Here is a 21,708-nt window from a genome sequence, read left to right as displayed (position 1 = left end):
ATATAGAATACTAAAGAATGAGGAAATAAGAAGCCATGGGACAACTCTGCCTATGTCTTAGTGGCAGCTTTCTCCTGAGAGTGACAGACAACATAGCAAGGACCTTCAGCAGCTACTGCAACAGGGGATAAAATGGCTGTCCTACAGTCTGCTCTGACACCTTAATGACAGCTTCAGCCAAATTACCATCCAGTCACAACAGCTTAGGTTCACAGGTTAAGTGTGCTAGTGTCATTAAGCTAAGTATAAGGAATAAACATAATCAAACTCCATAAATAACAAAGGCTGAGCAGGGAGCAGCTTTTGAAAACCAGAAAAGGAAACAGTGAAAAAATCAAAGAGGGGAGTTATTTATGTTACTGTGAAAGCTGAAGGCATAGTTCAGAAGAAAAGGTGTACATTTACAGCTTGAAGACTTTTAACAATATTTTTACTAATTAGGGAAGAATTTTAAAAGCTTTGGGTCAGATTCTTCAGGTTCACTGATGCAAATCCTTTTGGAGTAGTTTGATGATTTTTCATTATTGTCATGTTCTGCAGTTACTTAAAAGCTATTCAACTAACCACTCAAAATCCCTTTCCCAGCATGTCAGATACTTCTCCACCCTGCAGAAGCAATGCCAAAGACAAAAAGCATCAAAACTTTCAAAAGCACTACATTTTCTCCTCCAGTTGCTTTTTTGGTAAATATGTTCCTAAGTTTACCAGACTATGTGGTATCAGCTCACAAAAGATGAAGTCACAGCTGGCCCATCATGCCTCAGCCTGTGAAATGAATAAAAATCACTTTCAGCAAGTAGCAGAAGAAAAATTCTCTATTATTCAATGTCCAGAAGAATATTTATCTCTACACTTAAGACTGCAACCTCATTTCAGTGGGATGTCCGTTCATGTGAACAGAATGCCAGGAAGTGACAAATCCCACCTGCTGCTTTGGATAACCAAATCAGCTGCCAATATTTTTATATGCAAAAATACTGCACCAAAATGTTACTAATATAATATTCTCAGCAATCTCAATTAGATAATTAATAGCAGAAAATTCACCTTTCATTCTAAGCTCCTCAGCCTGCAGAATGGGGAGTGTGTTTGCACTGTCAGGATAACAGGAACAATCAGGGAGCCCAGAGAGCTTTTTTTGCTGATCCTCCCTTGCCTCTTTCACTTTCTCTGGATGCGCACAGAATTGTGAAGCCATGAGAAGAAAAATCCTGATTCCTTGCATCTCCACATAGTTCTACTGCCCAGCCACTTCTCTGAGAGTCTAATGTCATTTGTCTGGGAAAATGGTATATTTCGGTATCATTCACTGAGATAGAGATGACAGAATATCCTGGCAATTATCACTTATATTTTCCAATTATTCAGCAGTTTTCCTTGCAAATATTTTAAACAACCTCTAAAAATAGTGTCATGGAAACTCTATGAATCTGGAAACCCACCATACAATGCTTCTCAGACACTTATGAAGATGCTGTCCTCTTGATGCCGGCTGTTACATCCTCTCCTCTAAATTAGGGACATTAAAAAGAAATAGAAAGCCAGAAAGGTCAGAACTGGAGACTCTCTGATGCAGACCCGAGCAGACTCACATCAGGGAAATCAGGGCACGAGTGGTAGGGTTACGAAATCTGAACAACAGCACTTCACATCCCTTTGCAAGAGTGTTAATGAGTGTGCAAGGTTGCAAGAGGAGAGGATAATCAGATCTAAAATTGGAAACTCTCTTCCTCACATTCAATTTTTCCCCTTATTCCCAGAGGAAGGCCACTCTCATTTCCCTGAAATGCAAAAATGCATTTCTTATTTTTAACCTACCCATTGTCATCTAGGTCATTATATAGTGATGATTATTCAAAAATTTCCTCTTACTTTAGTGACCTGAAATTAATTTAGCTCTCTGTGCTGCACATGAACTCAGTGTAGCACACCCAGTGACAGGACATTTTCAAACAACCTCCAGCTGTATGATTCATTTCCCTATGGTTATTTTACATGAGTACTAATATACTCAGAACATCCCTGCCAACATGGATTGGCTTCTTGACTTACTTGTTTGGTGAAGGTGCCTTCCCTTAAGCATTTATCTCGTTATATCCAATTAGCAGTTATCATTTTGCCACTGGAGTTCACTGCCTAACTGTGCTGTGCCAAGTGATATGCTGTCTCTTTCTCCCCTACACAGATATTACTGGCCTTTTCTGGCACTGCATCGCAAGTTTGGTCCTTGTATCTGAATCATATGTGCAGACTTGATGTGTCCCTTAGGGACATGGTTTAGTGGTGGACATGACAGTGTTAAGGGTTGGACTTGATGATCTTAAAGGTCTTTTTCAATCCAACTCACTCTATGATTCTTTAATTCTGTGATTCTATGATTCTGTGATGCTATGCACAGCAATACAGAGAAATACTTAACAAGATTCATCATCCCTGCCCATGGCAGGGGAGTTGGAACTGGATGATCTTAAGGTCCTTTCCAACCCTAACTATTCTATGATCATGCAAGTACCAGAGACAACCATGCAAACCCCCATGTGCCCCTGGTTTCCACAGTTCTTGTGTCCAAATTCAGTTTAGTTCTGAAGCCAAATAATAGTTGCCCTGATAGTAGAAAGACTAATATCAGGCAATTCAAAAAGGACAAAGTGAGCCAATACACCCCATATACTGTGCAAGTTGACAAGTACGTACACAAGATTGCAGTGTTCCTGTTCCAGTCCTCAGAGACAAGACAGCAGTCCCAGCATAGGGAGATCTTGCTTGAATTAGTGGCTTAGCACTTAGCTGGCTCTTTGCTAACTTCTCCTGAGACTGAGAGACTTACAGTGTTGTTGGACATGTTCTAGTTGAGAAATGAGCAGCTTGGAGCTCTGTTCCATATGTGCACTGGCAGAGCTGGGAGATGACTTTACAGGTCAGATGTTTTCCTCTGAACAGGTGGATACAAGTCAGAGCAAGATGATACCATCACAGAGCATCTGCTATGTGGCACTGATTAACACTGACCATAACTTGCCAGAAATGATTAGCACTGTAGAATGCGTCATTTTACCTCAACATATTACAAGGATAAAGAAGCCAACCTTATCTTAAGGTACCTAAGTCAGGTCGAAATGAGTTAGTTTAATCTGCAAAGGTAGCCATGTTAGACAGTATGACACTTGCCTCTCGATAGAGTTAATTAATCTGTACAGAGTGCAGTGATAATGCAGCTATATTGTTTCTGGCAGCAGCCCAGCATGGGCTTTCCCACATTTCTTTCCTTAAGGAACATCAGCCCTACATCAGCCACCACTTCCCAAGAACATCAAGAACTAGTTTGATTAAAGTAGAAGTGAGTTCTACTGCCAATTGGGAAATACAATTGATTTTTTTAAATGTGAAAAACAGAAACATATCACTCAAGTACACTGAGAAAACTCCTCTACAGAATCACAGGCTGAGTATTGTAGCACAAAACAATGGGTGAAGAGGAGAGCTTAGAAAAAAGAGGTATTAGGAGATGGTTTAGTGTCATCCATGGCAGGGAAAGAAGAGGATTCTTTGTAATCTATACCCTCTCCTGAACACTGAGACATCCATCTGATATCAGTGGTGACATTTCAATCGATTGCCATGGAACTAATTCATCTTATATAAATCAAATTTTCTTTATATGGGCAAAAAAAAAAATATAAATTTTATCAGTAAAATATTTTGATGTTTCAGAAGCATCTGATATGCTCAATGGGTGTTGATTTCATCAGTTTATACACTAGATAAGACAATGGTTCTCAAGTAAGAAGATTTTGTTTCTGTTATTTTTCTGTTAAACCTATTCATGTCTTTAAATTTCTATTATTACTTCTAAACAAACTGCTGTGAATTCCATGTCGATCAGAAGTAACTTTAAATGTATTCCTTCAAGAGGTATCTGTTCTCCAGGCTAATTATTAATCTTCAGTTGATTGATGAATTACCCTAGAATAAAATCAAAAAGCCCATGTATGACTTAACATCAGGGTATGGGCACAATTACCTACACACATATATACACCTTTTTTCTTTTTTTCTTTTACAAAGCTATTAAGGCATTGAAATATCTTACAAATGTGTTGTCAGGTTTGTTTTAACATCTATCTTTTGAGTAACAAGGCTAAGGGCAGACATTGTCCAATCAGTCAGTACCACCCCAGTTCTGAAGATACAGGAAGTATCCCATCAGCTGTCACAGAAATGGATGGAGACTTTGCAAATGATAGCTAGAAGTTCCAACACCCGAAGGATCTTGCAAGGCATGCTGCCAGCTCCTTGTGTCCCCTCCCTTTTATAGCAGCTTGCTCATATGCGGCTGATTCATTGTGAGGCTTGACACATTTGCAAAATGTATAGAGGTGCTCTGATAAAAAGCCATCCATGAATTCTATCATCACTATTTGCATTTATCTTACTACCGAGTGGTGTAATAGACTTTACTGTCATACACCACTAGCAACCTATGAATCACTGCCGCCTAACTCAGCGGGGCATGAACTAGCTGTGGAAAAATTTCACTTGAATGTAATTCCTTTTTGCTCAGAAGTATTCAGACAGAATTCACCCTTCAGCTGAGAAAAGACATCAGTTCCACAGAAATTCTTGATAAGCCATATCCTTCAAGGCCTTACTACTTGCATGAGCCAATAATACTCACAGGCGTAAAAGACTTTGTAAAACTTGTCACTAGCACTTTGTCAAGACTTCCACAGGGTGAGAATAACATGGACAAGGTCATTATAAGAATCTTACCAGTTCTCAGAGACTTCAATATTATTAGAAAATGTCTCATGGAAGGAAAAAATAATAACAATTTTCTGCATCAACTGCAGGCTCCAGTGTGCTTACAGATACCTGAAACAGGCCTCTACTAAAGTAAAACTATGCATATGCGGTAGATTAAATGTAATCATGTCTACAGTTACCAGCTGAAACTCTAATCTTTAAGTGAACATTTGGCATCTAGACCATGGGCTACTTAATACAAGTTATTTTCTTGCAATCAGGTGATTGATATAGGCTAAAGAGGTGTAAAATGATTTTGCATTGACCTGTAAAGGCTTTATGCTATAGAAGGATTTTGTGTTCAGATTGAAAAAACATACCAAGAGTATTGGACGTTTGTTTGTAGAACTGCGTTTCATGCGTATCTTGTCTCTTTAATAGCCTCCATTCCTGAAAAGAATTATTTTTTTTCAATATACTTGAAATGTTCAGGTATTTAGTGCACTCCAACAGCACATGACTCATAATAAATTGCAAGAGCAGTATGCTTTTTCAGCCATACCTTTAAGTCTAGCTGTAATTGGGTCTAGAGCTATGCAATTTAATAACAAAGCTAATGCATCCATTCAATGGAAGACCCATAAACTAAGCTGCTTTAAAACAAAAATGAAAGCAAAAACAAAAACAAAAAACCCTTAAGAGTCCATGAAAGGATCCTAGCAAATGAGAACCCTGGAGCAAGATTTGCTACATATGAAAGGCGTGATCCAGGACCTACACAGAGATCAATAACCAGTGGAAAATTCTGTGTAGAACACACGTTTGTGGTTTTTTTATTCCCTTTTGAACCTCAGGAGCATCTAAGAAGAAGGCTCCATTGTGTCTCCCATGTTGACTGAACACTCAAAAGTCTTAGCAAGGTGTAAGGTATAGAGAAGATATTATGTCACACATACTTTTCTTTTGGGAGGCTTGACACACAATTTGACACATGGCATTTGTTTCTACTGGCATTAAAAAGAAAGTTCAGAAAACTGATTGGTGCTCCATTCCTTCTTCACAGTGAGACTTCTCGAGTTGACTGACTCTCTTGCTCCTTTTCAATGCCACAACGTCACACTGTATCTGACCATGACAATTACTGACATAGGCAGTCTTCTCTTATATGAATATACTTTTATGACAGCAGAGGAATGAATACAACTCAAGGTCATGAAAAGTAAAGTCACAGGCATCCTGTAATAATAGTGCTATTACTGTCAATAAAACTAGGCTCAACCATATCTTAAGCAAACAGAAGGATTTAGTGCTTTTATTAGTTAATGCCTGAAGATGTTCCTGTGTCCATATTTTCTTAGAAAATTAATTGTTCACCTGAATACTTTTCATTTATCAGTCACCATTTTAAAATGTCCTACAATTATTTTTAGAAGTGCTAACCCTTCACAAACATAGGAAGAAGAAAAAGCAGCTCTGAAACAGAAGACAAACTCTTCACTTAGTGGCAATTCTAATGCATTTTCCTCTCAACAATAAGCCAATAAAAAGAAACAGAGCAGATACTCATAATAGCCACTGAAGCACTGATGATATAAGCTTAGGTTATGCATGCTGTTTTTCTATGTACATTCTCCTGAAGCAAAGCTTGAGAGCAAAAAAGATCATGATGTCATGTGCACCCAATTTAAGATTAATACTGTAGCTGAGGAAAAAAGAGGTATAGCTTTGGAGCTAGCAGCTACATTTAAAACCTAGATTCCTTGGATAATCTCCAGCATTAATCACAGCTACTGGAAATTAATTTCACTGAGAAAACTAGTATTCTGAAAGTTTTTCTAAGAACAGGTTTGTTTCAATTACGTTTGATAGGAAGAGTCTGAAACAAAAAAATCTCTACTTTCTAAAAGCACTCAGAAATGGGAAATTATTTCATTCTGACAATGTTAACAATATTTCATTCTGATTTCATTGTTCATTTATATTAGGCTGCATTGCATTTCATTGAAAATCAGATAAGCAGAGGAAAAAGTTGAATTGAAATATTTTAACCATATTAAAATAAATTAGACCTTCCTGAAATGAAAGCAGATGATAAACAAAAATTAAATCCTTCAGTGGTCCCAAATCACAGTAAATCAGATTTTTTTTTTTATTTATAATTTCACTGAAAGATACTAAACTACCAGATCCTCTCTCTTCCACAAACACAGATTCAGTTTCTGACCAGCTTCACTATACTCATTGTTTGTAAAGATTATTTTATTACCTCCCTATGAGCTAAATTGTTCCTGTTTGGCACAGACTACTGGAAAAATCAATGCAGACCCATACTACCATGGAAGGAGTAACAGGAAACACTGGGGTTTCTCAGAACTCCCTGACTGTCCTGGGAGATAATCAAACAATTTAAGGTACCCTTTTAGTGAGGTACAGTATATTCACCACTATTAATCTCACTGTGCTGGTAACAATAAAGCTCTATAGCTACTTTTATGGCTGATTATTTTTAGAAGTTGCAATGGGGGAAGGAATGGGAATGAGCACTGTAATACTCTGCACGTAAAGCAGAGGAAGGCACAAAATTTGCTTAAGGGAAGACTCTGAGAGATCAAGGTAGCATTAATAAGCTTAATCCACGCACACACACATGCAAATGCAGTAGGAGTAGCTATGTAAGTATTTGGTTTAAGAGAGAGAAAAATGTAGCTTGATATAAATGAAGTCTATGTTATTTCATGCAGTATCTGAGCCCACAGGTTGACATACAATGAGAGCTCCCTTTGCAAGCAATAAGACAACAGATCAGACACACAGAAGCAGAGAAAAGAAGGAGGGAGATAAAAAAATACTCATGCATCACACATCTCAACTCTATGCAACCTTAGAGTCTCATGAATCATCACTACTAAGCAAATAGTATTCAACTTTACAATAGGAATTGACGTGCAATCTACAGTTTGCTTTTTCCTTCTCACACACTGACACAAAAACTTAGCTCTTCACATTCATTTAACATTGCTGTTAGGTGTTAGTTTTCATTATTTCATAAGTGCCTGAAACTGTGTCACTTATAAAGCAAACAGATTGCTCTTTGTTCATGTGATGGTTATTCATTCAGTCGTCAGGTAAGATACTGTAAAATAAATACTGATAGTTCGGTTTTGAATGCTGTATTGCACAAACCATGTAAGGTCCCTCTTGGGAGAAGATTGATGGTACATTGGTTTTATTCTTCTTTAATTCTCAATTAAAAAAATAAAATTAGCCTCCCTATGCTTGTGCCTTACATTTTGCCTGCATTTTTATGAATTCCATAGAAGAAAATTAAGATAAAAAACCAACAACAACAACAAACCACTCATAAAATATGTACTAAAAAAGAGCTTAAAGCTAGTAAGTGTATTTCACTAATACATTGTAATTTGCATATTTTGGTAGTAGACAGCTGATGGTGACTTTTGAACCAGTGACTGCCAGCCAATTCTGATTACCTTGCAAGGTGCTGAAGCTAAACTGGAATGAACCTGAAGAAATAAAGTTCCAAAGATGGTTTAGGAGGAAGTAGACAGTTTTAGTGGCAGAGACTATAATCCAGCTAGTGAATGAAAATGGTGGTTATGTGATAGCTGTTGCTGTCCTACAAACATGAAAATGCAATTGCCATGAAACAGGTTCTTCTAGTCCATCTGACTCTAGTATTGATCTAAAGCTTATAGGAAACCAGCCAGAATATTCATTACCTTCAGGTTGGGTAATGATTAAAAAAAGGCAAGGCTGAGCACAGACCTCACCCCTAACCCCTGAGCTGAAGGAAACTGAAGAGACTACACAGGGAAGTTTTCTTCCTGTTCTCCATGCTCTCATGACCTATAAAAGACTCCACTTTGCAGAGCTCACAGTGAGAGTGTCACAGAGTTTTTCCAATGCTATATATTTAATTTCAAGAAAGAAAAAAGCTTGGTTTATAGTCAAGGGAGAAAAATCAATAGAATTCAGTTTGGCAATTCTCCCCATTTTGTCCCTTCCAACATTATTGGCTAAAATATAAAATATTAACATGGCTCTTGTTTTTTTATTCTACATTTGCTCAAATCTGTAGACCTAAGATTTTCTTGTTGTAAAGACCAACCTTTTTTTTTAATGATTTCACACAAAAAGCCAGAAGCACAATTAAAGAATGAAATTCCTCCAGTTCTTCATATATTATAAAATTATCCCCAAGCAATCACAATGAAATGCCAACATTTCCTGCATACACTGAATATACATGCAAATCTCAATTTTTATCCCTTTAATGCTATATTTTATTCTTTGAGTGCATCGTTATAATGCAAGAAGACAAAGCAAGATATCGTGGCAATTCCATTAAAATTAGAATGGAAAATAGTGACAGGCTACATTGAAAAAGCCAAATTCATACATAGTGTGAGTCTGACAAGGTCCAATGTCAGTGGAATTAAATCAGAAATTAATTTGGGCATGGAATTCCATATACAGATACAGATGCACCACCAGAGTATTTCATTGAGCAATTTTTTTCATTATGCAGGAAACCCAGATTGAAATCTAGTCAAACTGTATAGGCTAATCTGAGTCAATGCAAGCTGTAAAGTTCACTGTATAATCAACACTCCTTAGCATTGTTGTATTATCTTTGCTTAAACTGTACAGGAAATGATAAATGCCCGTGAATCCTGACATGCACTGTATCTGTGTATTTACATGAAAGACAAGTTGTTAAAATCTCTTCCTGGGACTTATGTGAACTACAAGTGAAAAGCTTTAAGTAATTGCAGATGTTGAAGGTGAGGCACAGAGGGTTTAATTCACTCATGTACCCTGAAGCAGCCACATAATTTGCTAGATACTCAATTGTTGCATAATGTTGGCTGGCAGGAGGCGAAAAGGCAAAGGATTACAACAGGAATGAACAAGTTGTGCTGCATAGATGAGTAAGAGCAGGTGTTTTATCACACAGCACCTGAAAAGAAAAAATGTTACTTTTTAGATATACTGATTATTTTGCTTGTTAAAAGTATAAGCAATAGTTTTAAAAGAAAAATTCAAAAACAATGTCCAAGAAGTTCAAAATTAGGTGATTTGGGGATTACAATTTAAATGTGTTTATGGCACTGTGTTCCACAAAGTCTCAGGTCTGTACAGTGGTTCTCAGCACTCATGAACTATTGCCATCATGTTACTAGCACACATTAACACAAGTCAGCAAGATCATATCCATATGTCCACAACCAACAGTCTTTTTTATTTTTCTACAGAACTCAAAGTGGAAAGAGAGAAGAGAATTTCCTTGTATTTATCCAATAGGCATCTAAGCTGAAAACCTCTTATTTCTCCCATTTTTTGTAGTAAATGCAAGCACATAGACTCTTATCTAAAATGAAAGCCCTCAGTTTTAAGAAAGGATAACAAAAAAATGAAAGAAAGTCAAGTAGAAGGTTGATAAATATATATTGATTTCCTAGTAGTGAGTTTTATTGTGAAGTGGAAAGAAAAAAGTGGGGTTTTTTTTCTTAAAACAAAATTTATGCATCAACCAGTACTTTGTCTCATTGTAATAATTTTTGGCCCAGTTCTGGCATCTTTACTTTGTTAGCTGCACTATGTAAGAGCATACTTCACTGAAAGGGAGCTACTTGCACTGGGGGCTTTACAGGTCAGAGTTTCCAAATAGAGAATAATTTGTTTATTTTCATTAACCCAGTGTGATGCCCAAGGCCAGATTCTGATCTGGCATGCATTAGAATAGTACCACAAATTTACACCATTTTAAACACTTGCTTTAAAGGTATAAACACAGGTGGTCTGTAGAGTGTACCCAGATATTCCTGCTCAATCACTTAAAGGAGCTGAAATGGGCTTCACCAACAGCCATACAGGAACAGTCAAGCACAAGTGATGTCCTAATACTTCAAGTCCTTTCTCTCAGTTCCCAAGTACCCATGCCCTATAATCTTTCTCATAATTTCCCATCTCCAAATATAATTAGCTATTTTTGGGCCCTATTATTCAAGGCTTTTCTTTATCTGATGGTTACAAACTTTCTTACTTATAGACTAAATGGCTGTTCATGACAATTCAGACCCATTAGTTTTAATGCTAAAATTTGCCCTTTTACTCAATTCACCTCCCTTCCTGCATTAACCTCTTCTCCTAGTCCTGGAATATTTAGTCGTGTCCTCTTTCACCTTTAATTTTGCTGTTAAGCAAGGAAATCTCTGTTAATTCTTTCTTATATTTTCATAGGCCACTTCTGTACATGTTTGGGACTGCATTCACTTCATTGTCCCACACATCTCTCCATAGGAGATAGGAGAGATGTGGACTGGCATAAGAAATTCCCATACTGTTTCATAAAGCATATATATAAAATAAATACATACTCATTTATATATGTACCTAAATACCTTTTGATTGGAAGTATTTTTAGCCAGCTTACTAGCAAAACAACTGCAGAATCCAAATTCTCATGCAAGCTCATTACTTTGTCCTATTCTTTGATTATTTTAGGACAAACACCTTGCAAATCCAAAAGATTCCCTCGACACTTCTTAACAGTGCATTTAATTAGCCAGCTGAGCTCTTCTTCAGAAGGTATTACTAGTGCCAGGTATCTAGTCTTAACAAAAATTTAGGAATTGGGCATTTGACTGCATAATTAAATCTCTGACAATTAAATCAGATGGGAAGAAAACAAAAAAGGGATGAAAATACTTGCACTCCAGGGAAAACCTTAACTGTTTGATGTTAAGAAGAAATTTCTCTTTAAGTGCATTACTTGCATAACGTTCACTCCAGTATTTCTTTTACATTTTAGTCCACCGTTTGAAGGAGTGGTTGCAGAAGACCAGAAATTTCAGACAAGGGGGCAGTTCTGTAACACACTTTTGCCATGTGTCAGAATTCTTCACAGACCATAGCAAAATTCTCACAGATTGCTGTGAAGCTGTAATATCAAATTTTATCAAACATACACTATGAGAAACACAGATGGGCTTTTTGAGATACCTATAACAGACTCAAGGTCCTCTCCTGACTGAGGCACCTAAGCTTAGGAATCTCTGAACTAGTTACTTGATGTTCTATGTTGATAGTTATCCTCCTAATTTACAATCCCCCACTTCCCTCTTCTCCTCACATCTGTTCTTGTTTTCACATATGGCAATAAAGAGCTGCTGAGCCAAACCTTGACCCTTGCTCAGGTCTGCCTTGCACAGGAACGCAGACAAACTTTTTCAGACTCAGATTCACAATAGTGAAGTTTGAAACCACTACTAGAACAGGAAATGGTGCTTGTCAAAAGATGATTTTTATTCATACTTTTGCTATATATACACTGCCATTACAGCAGTAATGATTGACTATACAGTGGGTAAATTATATTATCTACATTTTACAGGCAGCTCAGAGTTCAAGCAGGATGCCAAAGTGCTTTTCATTCATACTGTAAGACATTGGCAGGACCACATCAGGGCTGGCAGGCTGGACTATAGCACAACTACATGACCCAGGGTAGGGTCTGAGTGCTGTCCAAAATGACAGTCCTACTTTAGCTGGGCAAACATTGTCTCCTGCTAAGATCAAGTTGTTAAAAGGAGGCAGTGACATACAGCATAGTGACAGAGAGCTGTCATCTCTGCATCTCTGCAAGGAGTCATGCAAACTCACCTCCTGGCTGAAGACTGTCTTTGCACTATGTGTACTATGACCCACGCAACCCTGCTGGATGATTTCTCAAGAAAGACCTTCTTTCTACCTAGGTCTTATCCTCATTAAAAGTGCTACTACAGGCTGCTTCAAATACTGATGTGGAAGGTGTCCTTTCACTTGCTTTCGCTTCTCAATGAGTAAGTTAATAAGTTTCCTCAAGTAGTGCAAACGGCCTTACCCTTGCCCTTCACTTCTACGTTGTTAGGTGAGAAAAGCTCTAGAGCATTCTGCCTTCTTCTTTACTTTGATTATTTACAGTCCCACTCTTACCTTCACTGCTATAATTGCTTATAAGTTACACAAAATCAGTCACTTGCCTTTATTGATGCTGAATAGCCCCATAGACTACAGTGAAGGTATGCTTAGTGCAGCATACTTCAGTTTATGACACCCATGAATCTCACCAGACTGAAGAACTTTTAACAGGAGAAGTAACTCAGAGTAACTTCCACTTTCCCTGCAAAAGAGGACATGGCTCCTATCTGACCCTTCCTCAGACTCTCTGTCTCTAGAGTTAACTATTTCATGATTGTTTCCAGTTTGTCAGGATACTGTGTTGATTCCCAATAAACTGAATGACTCAAACATAAAAGTCCAATAAATGTCAAAGTATGTATGCATCATCCCTTCTGAATGTAATTTTAAGAAAGCATGTTTCTACAAAGAAACAAGTATTTGTATGCACAGACCTTAGATCTGAGGTCTTTCAGATTTCAGCATTAAGAGAAATTCAAGCAAAAGCCAAGATCCAAAGTTCACCACCTCCTAGTTCTGCCATAGCTCTGGCACTTGGGCAAGGCTTGTTGTGCAAATAAAATTAAAAAAATAACCAAAACCAAAACAAACAAAAAAACCCACAAAAAATTGCTGAGAACTACTGAGGAAAACCCAATACAATCAGAACCAAAAGCAGTCCTTGAACTCCAACCTCAGTTCAGCCTTCTATTACAAGCCCATGCACAACTCATCTTAAAATTGACCTGAGGCCAAAGAAATTTGCATCCCAAAGACTTTGCATTCTCAGTTCATCACAGCTCTCTGTCCCTTCTCTTCTTTTTTAAATGTGACAAGCAAAGTGCTTATTTTGAGGCTTGCACTTATATTGAGAATGGAAACTGCAGTGAACCACAGACAATAAAACAGTAAAATTTATTGCACGAAATTGTAGGTACTTTATAGCAGCCAAAAAAATCCTCTCCAGGTTCTAAGATTTTCTTACATGAGCCTGTAAAATTTCTACCTACAAAAATTGTGATGTGAAAGCTGTTAGATATGGAAGTAGCCAGATAACTATAATTCACTATGGTCATGACAAAGAAAGAGGGTTTTTCCTGGTCTTCTGATACCCTGATCTACTACTTCAAGTATCAAGCCAGAAGAAAAGGACAAACCAATGTGACAGCAGCAGCAGCCATAGAAGTACAGCCTGCTAAAGCAACATCCAACAATAAGCACAACCCAACCATTCCTCTACCCCTCCTAACTTGAATTGTGCCTTGATGCACAATCTGCTCTTTTTTCAGCTCTGCTGCACAGCCAACAAAAGGCATATTGCTTGTGTTATTAACAAGACTGAAAATAAGCACTGAGACTGTGAAAAATGTATTCATTCTTGGGATAAGTACTTATTGACACCATAATGCGTTGGCTGCCTCTTCTATTTCACGAGCTATAAGGAGTTGTATTATCAGGGAGTCACCTCATTCTCTCAGAACAAAAGAAATTCAGGTGTGGGGTAAATTGCTCTTTAATGTACTATAGACAAACTATGCTTATATTGTCTTCTGGTTTTGCTGCCTGAGAGATATTTCCCTGCAAACACAAGCAGTCGGATTTTTCCCCATTACTCTTTGAATCTTTGCTCAGCTGCCACCATGGCATTTGGGACTGCTCAATACAGTTTTCAAAGCACTGCATCTGATATTTATGAACCTATAAACTCGTGCTGTGTTTTGAAGCAGCTCAGACTGTTGGCAGGGCTTGTTGTCAGTTTTGATTGCAAACAAGTTCTGACTGCATTTCAAGTTCATTCAGAGTGAAACCTTGAAAAATCCAGTAAGAGACACTAAACAACTTCAAGCATATCTATATCAGCTGTGAGTGTCTTAAATACCTTCTGAGAAAGGGACAGATACGAAGTTGTCCCCACTGACCTTCTCCTTATATATATGTCTTTCTTCCATCATCATTAACAAATAGCCACCATGGTTTCAAATGAATTTTTCCAAGGAAACCCTATTTCCCAGTCTTATGTTTCCTGATATGTGCAGTTACTGGGAAAGAACAAAGACTAAAAGGTACACATTTTATACTGGCTCATCTCAGTGTGGTATGCAGACTATATAATTTCAATAATAGCTTGGCAGCTATATATCTTAGTAACATCATCACTGCAACCACTTCATAATGGCTGTAGTCCAGCTCTTATTCATTCCAAGGATCTTTTAAGCTAAAGAGGCACAGAAGCCTGAAAAAATCAGTTTTCTATCTGCTTTCCTATGATCTCCTCTTCATCATTGGTGCATCATCATCCAAGAGTGATGGAAAAAGTAACACCACTCATCTTTCTGCTTATTCATCCACTTCTTTAAAGACTATTTTCACATTGTACAGTGGAAAAGCTCCCAGACTGTGGAGCACTACAAGCTATGCTTAATGACTCCTGGTGCCACAGTAAAGACTGAAGAAAAACTTTCATCAATATCTCATCATTTAGATGATGCTCGTTGGAGTTTTATTTTGTAAATAAGAGGTTCACACAGTTCCACTTGCTATGGCAAGCATAAACAAAACTCCTCTTATTAAAGTACTTATATGTCCTCCATCAACACAGACAACAACCGAGTGAGTAAAATAAACAATGCAAGGTGTGATGATTTTGGCTGGGATAGAGTTTATTTTCTTCATAGGAGCTAGTACGGGCTATGTTTTATATTTGTGCTGAAAACAGTGTTGATAACACAGGGATGTTTTCACTACTGCTGAGCAGTGCTTATCCAAAGTCAAGGCCTTTTCTTTTCCTTACCCCATCAGAAAGCAGGCTGGGAGTGCACAAGGAGTTGCGAGGGGATACAGCCAGGACAGCTCACCCCAACTGACCCAAGAGATATCCCATACCATATGGTGTTGTGTTCAGCATATAAAGCCGGGAAAAAAAGGAAGGAGATGACATTCGGAGTGATGGCATTTGTCATCCCAAGTAACCATTACCCATGATGGAGCCCACTTGCCTGGAGATTGCTGAATGCCTGCCTGATCATGGGAAGTGGGGAATGACTTCCTTGATTGTTTCTGTGCACAGCTTTTGCTTTACCTGTTAAACTGTCTTTATCTCAATCCATGTGTTTTCTCACGTTTACCCTTCTGATTCTCACCGCATCCCACCACAGAGGGAGGCTGTATATGGCTTAGTTCCTGACTGGGCTTAAACCATGATACCAAGGAGTGTTCTTGACATGAAAATGCCATTTTTCATGCCATTCAAATCATCTTTAATACGGGGTTGACTAGGGCCAACTAGCAGTCTCTAAAATAATTCTGAGCAAAGTTTGGGTAGTAACACAAGCCAAGGACCTTTTCCAAAAGTCAGTTTGCCAACCTGTTTAAGAGGAAAAGACTTTAACCTTAAGCTCAGGACCAGACCATATCACTTGGCATAAAAGGCTAAAAATATTCCCTGACAATGTTTAATTTTCCAGTAAAAATGCAGTAACAGTCTCTAAGTGTCATTCAATCTACTAAGCTTCAGCTTAAGGTGGGAGAAAGGCAGTAAATATTGTTGCAAATTATGCTTGTCAAAGGCACAAGGAAAATAATGCTTACTTTCTCAATAGCATTCAGTTATGCAGTTCTCACAGCTTCAAAGATCAAGGTAGGTCTAACTTCTTGGGCAGAAAGGGCTTTGAACCCAAGTAGGAAAGAATCCAAGCGAATGGAACAAATCTTGTTTCTATGGACAAAGCCTGCAGCTAGTATTAATGCCAAAACTGACCCCATAGTTCTGCCACAGTCAGCACAACACTTAAGCAACTTCAGATATGACTGTCACATGCTAAGACAGCTATCTAAGGTATACAAAGTTGCCCTTTAGCAGGTCTTCTCTACTAATCATGAAGAGAGCCTTGATGACTATTTTGGTGTATATACTTTATTTTTAGAAGGTTAAAATTATGTGAAATGCATCTCAAACTTAATTCATTTGTGAGACTAAAACCATATCTGAATAAAGAGCGTACATAGGACAATGCATCTTAGGAAGGTTAGATTTAGATATTTAGCTTAATATTTTATGAGAACTTGAAGCGAGAACTTGAAGCAAGAACTTGAAGAATTCACAATATAAAATGCAATCATTTTACTAATAGTTTTGCATAATTTCTAACTTTTTTTCCTCTTAATGGTAAATTTTAGGGGTAATTTTTTTCATTATCATAGACTCAGTGACCTCCAGATAAATCACACTAATTTTATAAAATTCTTATCAGCTCCTTTTTTTTTTTCTCAAAACCAAAGGTAAGTGTGCAACTGTAGTTAAAGGTTAAGAAGTCAGAAAGATTTATCACTGAAATGACACAGATAAAATCTGCTAAGGAACATCTGCACCAAGAAATTTATTATTGCAATACTTCCTAAGTGCTCTCTTGATTATCTTGCAAAGGTCTGCATACTAACAAATCTGCTGAATATCAATTTATAGTGAATGTATACTTACTTCTTAACACATCAGAAAAGCATAAATTGGATCCCCAAACAAATGAGAATGAATGTCTTGTTTTCTTTTGGCAAAACCTGTCATTCTTTGTAATGGAGGGATATAAATAAATATACATCAAATTATATAACATCATAAAGCAGACAGTCACAAGATGGATTTGCCTTTTTTAAAGACATAGCCTAAGCATAGATGTTGAGAAAATGAAACCACTACTGATGTTATAAGGTACAGCATGGCTCCTTTGACCTGGAGATAAAGGAAGACAAAGCAACAAAGGCATGTCACACTAAAGGATATAAAACCAGAAAAGCCTGAGCACCCTAGTTTCATGTACAAGTTTTCTTGAAAGACAAAAATATTTCCTTTAGATTCCCTTCTCTGTATCAATATTGCTTTATGCCCAGAAAGCAGCTCTATATGTCACTTACAGAGAAATCACTCATCATTAATGGAAAAACAAATCAACAATATATTTACTTCATTAATGCACTTCCCTAGGTCACATTATACAGGAAAGCTTTTAAAAATCATTTGTTTGACTGGTCATACTATGGTATGAACTGTTAGCTACTCGGAATAGGAGAACTCATTTTAATGCAAGGGCTTTAAAGGTACAGTTCAGATGTGTTCACATGTGGAAGGAAGGAACCACTCTGCTGCAAACCAGCTGTATGTATGGCAGATGGAATGTGTCAGGAAAACACAAACACTTGTAGCATCAGCTCCCAGAAACTGTGCTGCAGACTCTGCTCGCGACCTTGCTGTAAGAAGGGACAACCCCAGCCAGCTAGCAGATCTCCTACTGCCTTTCTGGGTTGGTGTGACAGAAAGCTGAGATTTTTCTTGGGCATTTGGGTGAACTTAAAAGAACTACCGTGTTAAGGGAGAGCGCAGGGGCATTTCACGATGTACAGTATGTTCCAGCACAATTTACCACAGGAAATATGGCCACAGTAAACTCATCCACCCTTGTTTCTTGCAACTCTCAAAACGAGATTTTTATAAAGACAGTTACTGCCAAACTTGCACATGTGCATGCATGTACACAGTACATATGCAAATATGGCATTACTCTTCTAGCGATCTGTTAATTGCAATCACTCTTGAAAAGAGCAGGTACATAAATGGAGGTATATCCATCCTCACTAAGTGAAACAGAGTCTCTTTAAGGTCTCCCCAAAGTCTTCTCTTTTTCCAGGCTGAAAAACTCCAACTCCCTCAGCCTGTCAAGTTACTTCACTTGTTTCTACTACAGAAATTTTTCCCTTTACAACATTTTATACTTCAGAAACTCAGTTTTCTTCAACAATTCAGTACCAACAGCTGACTAAACGAGATACATCATTAATTCCATGGAATGCAAACACAAAACAAAAAACTTCAATGCAAAATAAATGATGGGCAGGAGAGAGGGCTATATATTACCCAGAGGAATTATGCATTGCCCAGCCTATTGCTGTATTCTTTCTTTGTCTGACTAGTTTTCATTCAATAGTTAGTCTTACGAGTTTTTTCAAGGACTGTGATTTATTATTTCATATCAGTCAAAAGAAGCTAATGTAGGCTATATAAAAATAGCTAGTAAGTAACTTCAGGTCATAAAAAAACCTCTTTTCTGTCTCAGAAGTTAAAAAAAGTTGAAATTTTTAACTTGAAATGTCAAGGTCAGAAATAAATCTGGTTTAGTTATTTGATTTTATCCTTTACATTGACAAGTACAAAAGACAAACTTCCAAATGGAAATAAATATGACACTATTTATGCCCCAAAACAAAATGAAAGATAACAATTCTTTCTGTGAGAATTTCTCTTATTTGAAAAAATATATCCTAATTTACAGCCTTTAGTGCAAGTTTTGGTAACGCTTTGTATTATATGGTAATGCTACCATCTTTCAAAATCTGTTCTGAATGGCTGAGAAATTATAGCCCATCTAAATTTATCATGATTATTGTGCATCCACTTCATGGAAAACCTCTAGAATTTTTGTTTTGGGAAGGCTGCAATAGGGGAAGTATACCACCATCTGCTTGCTCCATTCATATCTCTAACATCCTAAATTGACCACTAGTGTACATGCACAGCAGTCTAAACAGACCTTTGGTTTGACTCATTATGGATGTTCTTATGTTCTCAAAATTGCTTTAGAAAAGGGAGTATATGGCTTCCTAATAAGTTTTGTGTTTCATTTTGTTTCATAAAGCAATAGCAGTGCCATTCTCTTTTTTAATCTGTTTTGCATTACTTAGCACTGATATTTTGCGCTCCCAATGTAAACAGATTGCCCTTTGATGTCAAGACTAATTCCTTGCATGTTGATGGAGCAGAATATCAGAGATGAAATCAATCATATGGCTCTGAGACAAGAATCCATCTGTATCATCACACTAATTTGAGAACATATTTGGAGCCAAGATAAAATATAGTGCTGCATGGAGCTAAACATCATGCTGATCAGCAGAGACACAACTAAATGCCACTGAAGTCCAAGGAAAATAAAAATCGGTGGCAAATTGAATCAAGTTATCCAGCTGTATCTTTACAGAAATGCAAATATGTGTGGTGCCTGTATATGCACATATATTAGTAAATTAAAAAACTGGGAAACATACTTGCAGATATAGCATTTAGATTTGCTGTACCCTGGTAGAATTTTAGTGTAAGTATTGAAGGACGTTAGATTTTGGCAGTTTCTTTGGATCAAAGGAACCTCTCTCACCAACTTCAGCATAAAATAAGGCAATCCTAAGAAGTTGCTCCTTGTGGCAGTTGTCATGGGGTAGACTTAGCTGACAAGAACTGCCAGCATATGAACTCTAGCTAACCCTATATGATAAGGGAGTATAACTTAGTTCCAAAAGCAGAAGAGCACATTGAGTGTAAACAACCTGTCAAGCAGTGTGCGAGAGCCTTTGAGATGGGCTGATTGTGAGCACAAGCACCAGCTAGCTCTTGGGTCCTGAGGGAATTTGAACAAACCAACCAAGAATTAATTTTTCTCTGCCCAATACTATAACATTTGGCATTCAGAGCCATTCAAGAATGGAAAGGGACTTCACAACCCTCCCCCATGTCTATGTACCACACAGCTGGAACCACTACATGGACTCCCTCCTGACTTGTAGATTGTGTTGGCTCTCCCATGGGGCAGGGAAGTCATGTAATTTGTAAAATTGCTTACATCTGTGATTAAAGTGTTTTGACATCCAATCCACTTAGCCTCTGAACTGCCAGTGTAGTCTTAAATCACAACACTTTTTCCTCATCAACTGTATCTATAGTTTCAGACACCACTTCAGGAAATGTGTCGTTATTACACAAATGCCTGCGATGTAAAGATTAGATATCATGAATGACCCAGAATAGTGGTGTCCAACTTTTCATGTTAATAAAGCTCTCATGAAGGTATATGACTCCTGTACACCATGGTTCATCCCTCCCATGTAAGCAAATACGCACCCATTCTGTAATCAAACTGCAAATGCCTGCCATCATCCACATGTTTTCAAGCATGTCATTGAACAGTGGCTACATTTATGTACCTGTCACTTTCCCCAAAAGCATATATTCCATATCATGAGACAGCTATGTCCCCATTCATACAGCAGGACATGCAAACATCTTCAGGTCACCTAAACTCACATGCATGCACATGCTTTGTCGAGTGCCCATCATAACATTCTGATCATACTGTGGATACACAGCCGGCTATATAGTGAAAAGGACTGGTCATACAGGGAAGGACGACAGGTTTCTGGAGAGAGAGGGTGTCAATAGTAAGGACAGGCAGGAACAAACTGTTGTCTGTGGTGCCCCATCCCATAATCCACCTGACGGTCCTTCCTAGCCCTGATCAAACCTTAATACATCCTCCCAGAGACAGTTCTCATTGTCTAAAAAGCACATGCACTAACCCATTTTGCTCATATCTGCCCTTCAATGTGAGGAATGTTGAGGAGAAAACACATCTCTGCAGCACCTGAATGGATGTGTCCTGTCTCCTCCTTCATGCAGGAGCAGCAGCACTGGGCACAGATGGAGCACAACTTATGTTCTCCTTCTCCAAAGTCTCCTTATTCCTCTGAAAAGAGGGTGGTCCAGACATCATCTGGTGGATCAGACAGAGGACTCCCTCCATCCCTGCTTAGATTAGGATCAGCCTGGACTAGTGAGACAAGACAAGATGTGAGAAAAATCACAGCATGATGAATCTTAATAGAACCTGACTTTCAATGAATTGTTCAAATCCATATGTGATGTCCCCCATCTGTTACAAAAATAAATGTGCAATATTCTTCATGTCACTTAACTGGTTCTGAACACTGTGTGGGAGAACACAGGAGAAGGATTAAACTAGGCTAGGAGGATTTCATAAAATTTTGTGGCATCTCCTTTCAGTAGAGTATATTGCACTGTCTACTGAAACTCTTCACATACTTAGATTTTCATGCAGCATGCCTAAAAAGCCACGAGGAATGACACATGCCTTTGGGTCAAATTTGCATTCACACAACAGTAGCACA

Source organism: Psittacula echo (genome assembly GCF_963264785.1).
Source record: "Psittacula echo genome assembly, chromosome: 1".
NCBI classification, from domain to species: Eukaryota; Metazoa; Chordata; class Aves; order Psittaciformes; family Psittacidae; genus Psittacula; species Psittacula echo.
Note: the sequence above shows the minus strand (reverse complement) of the source record.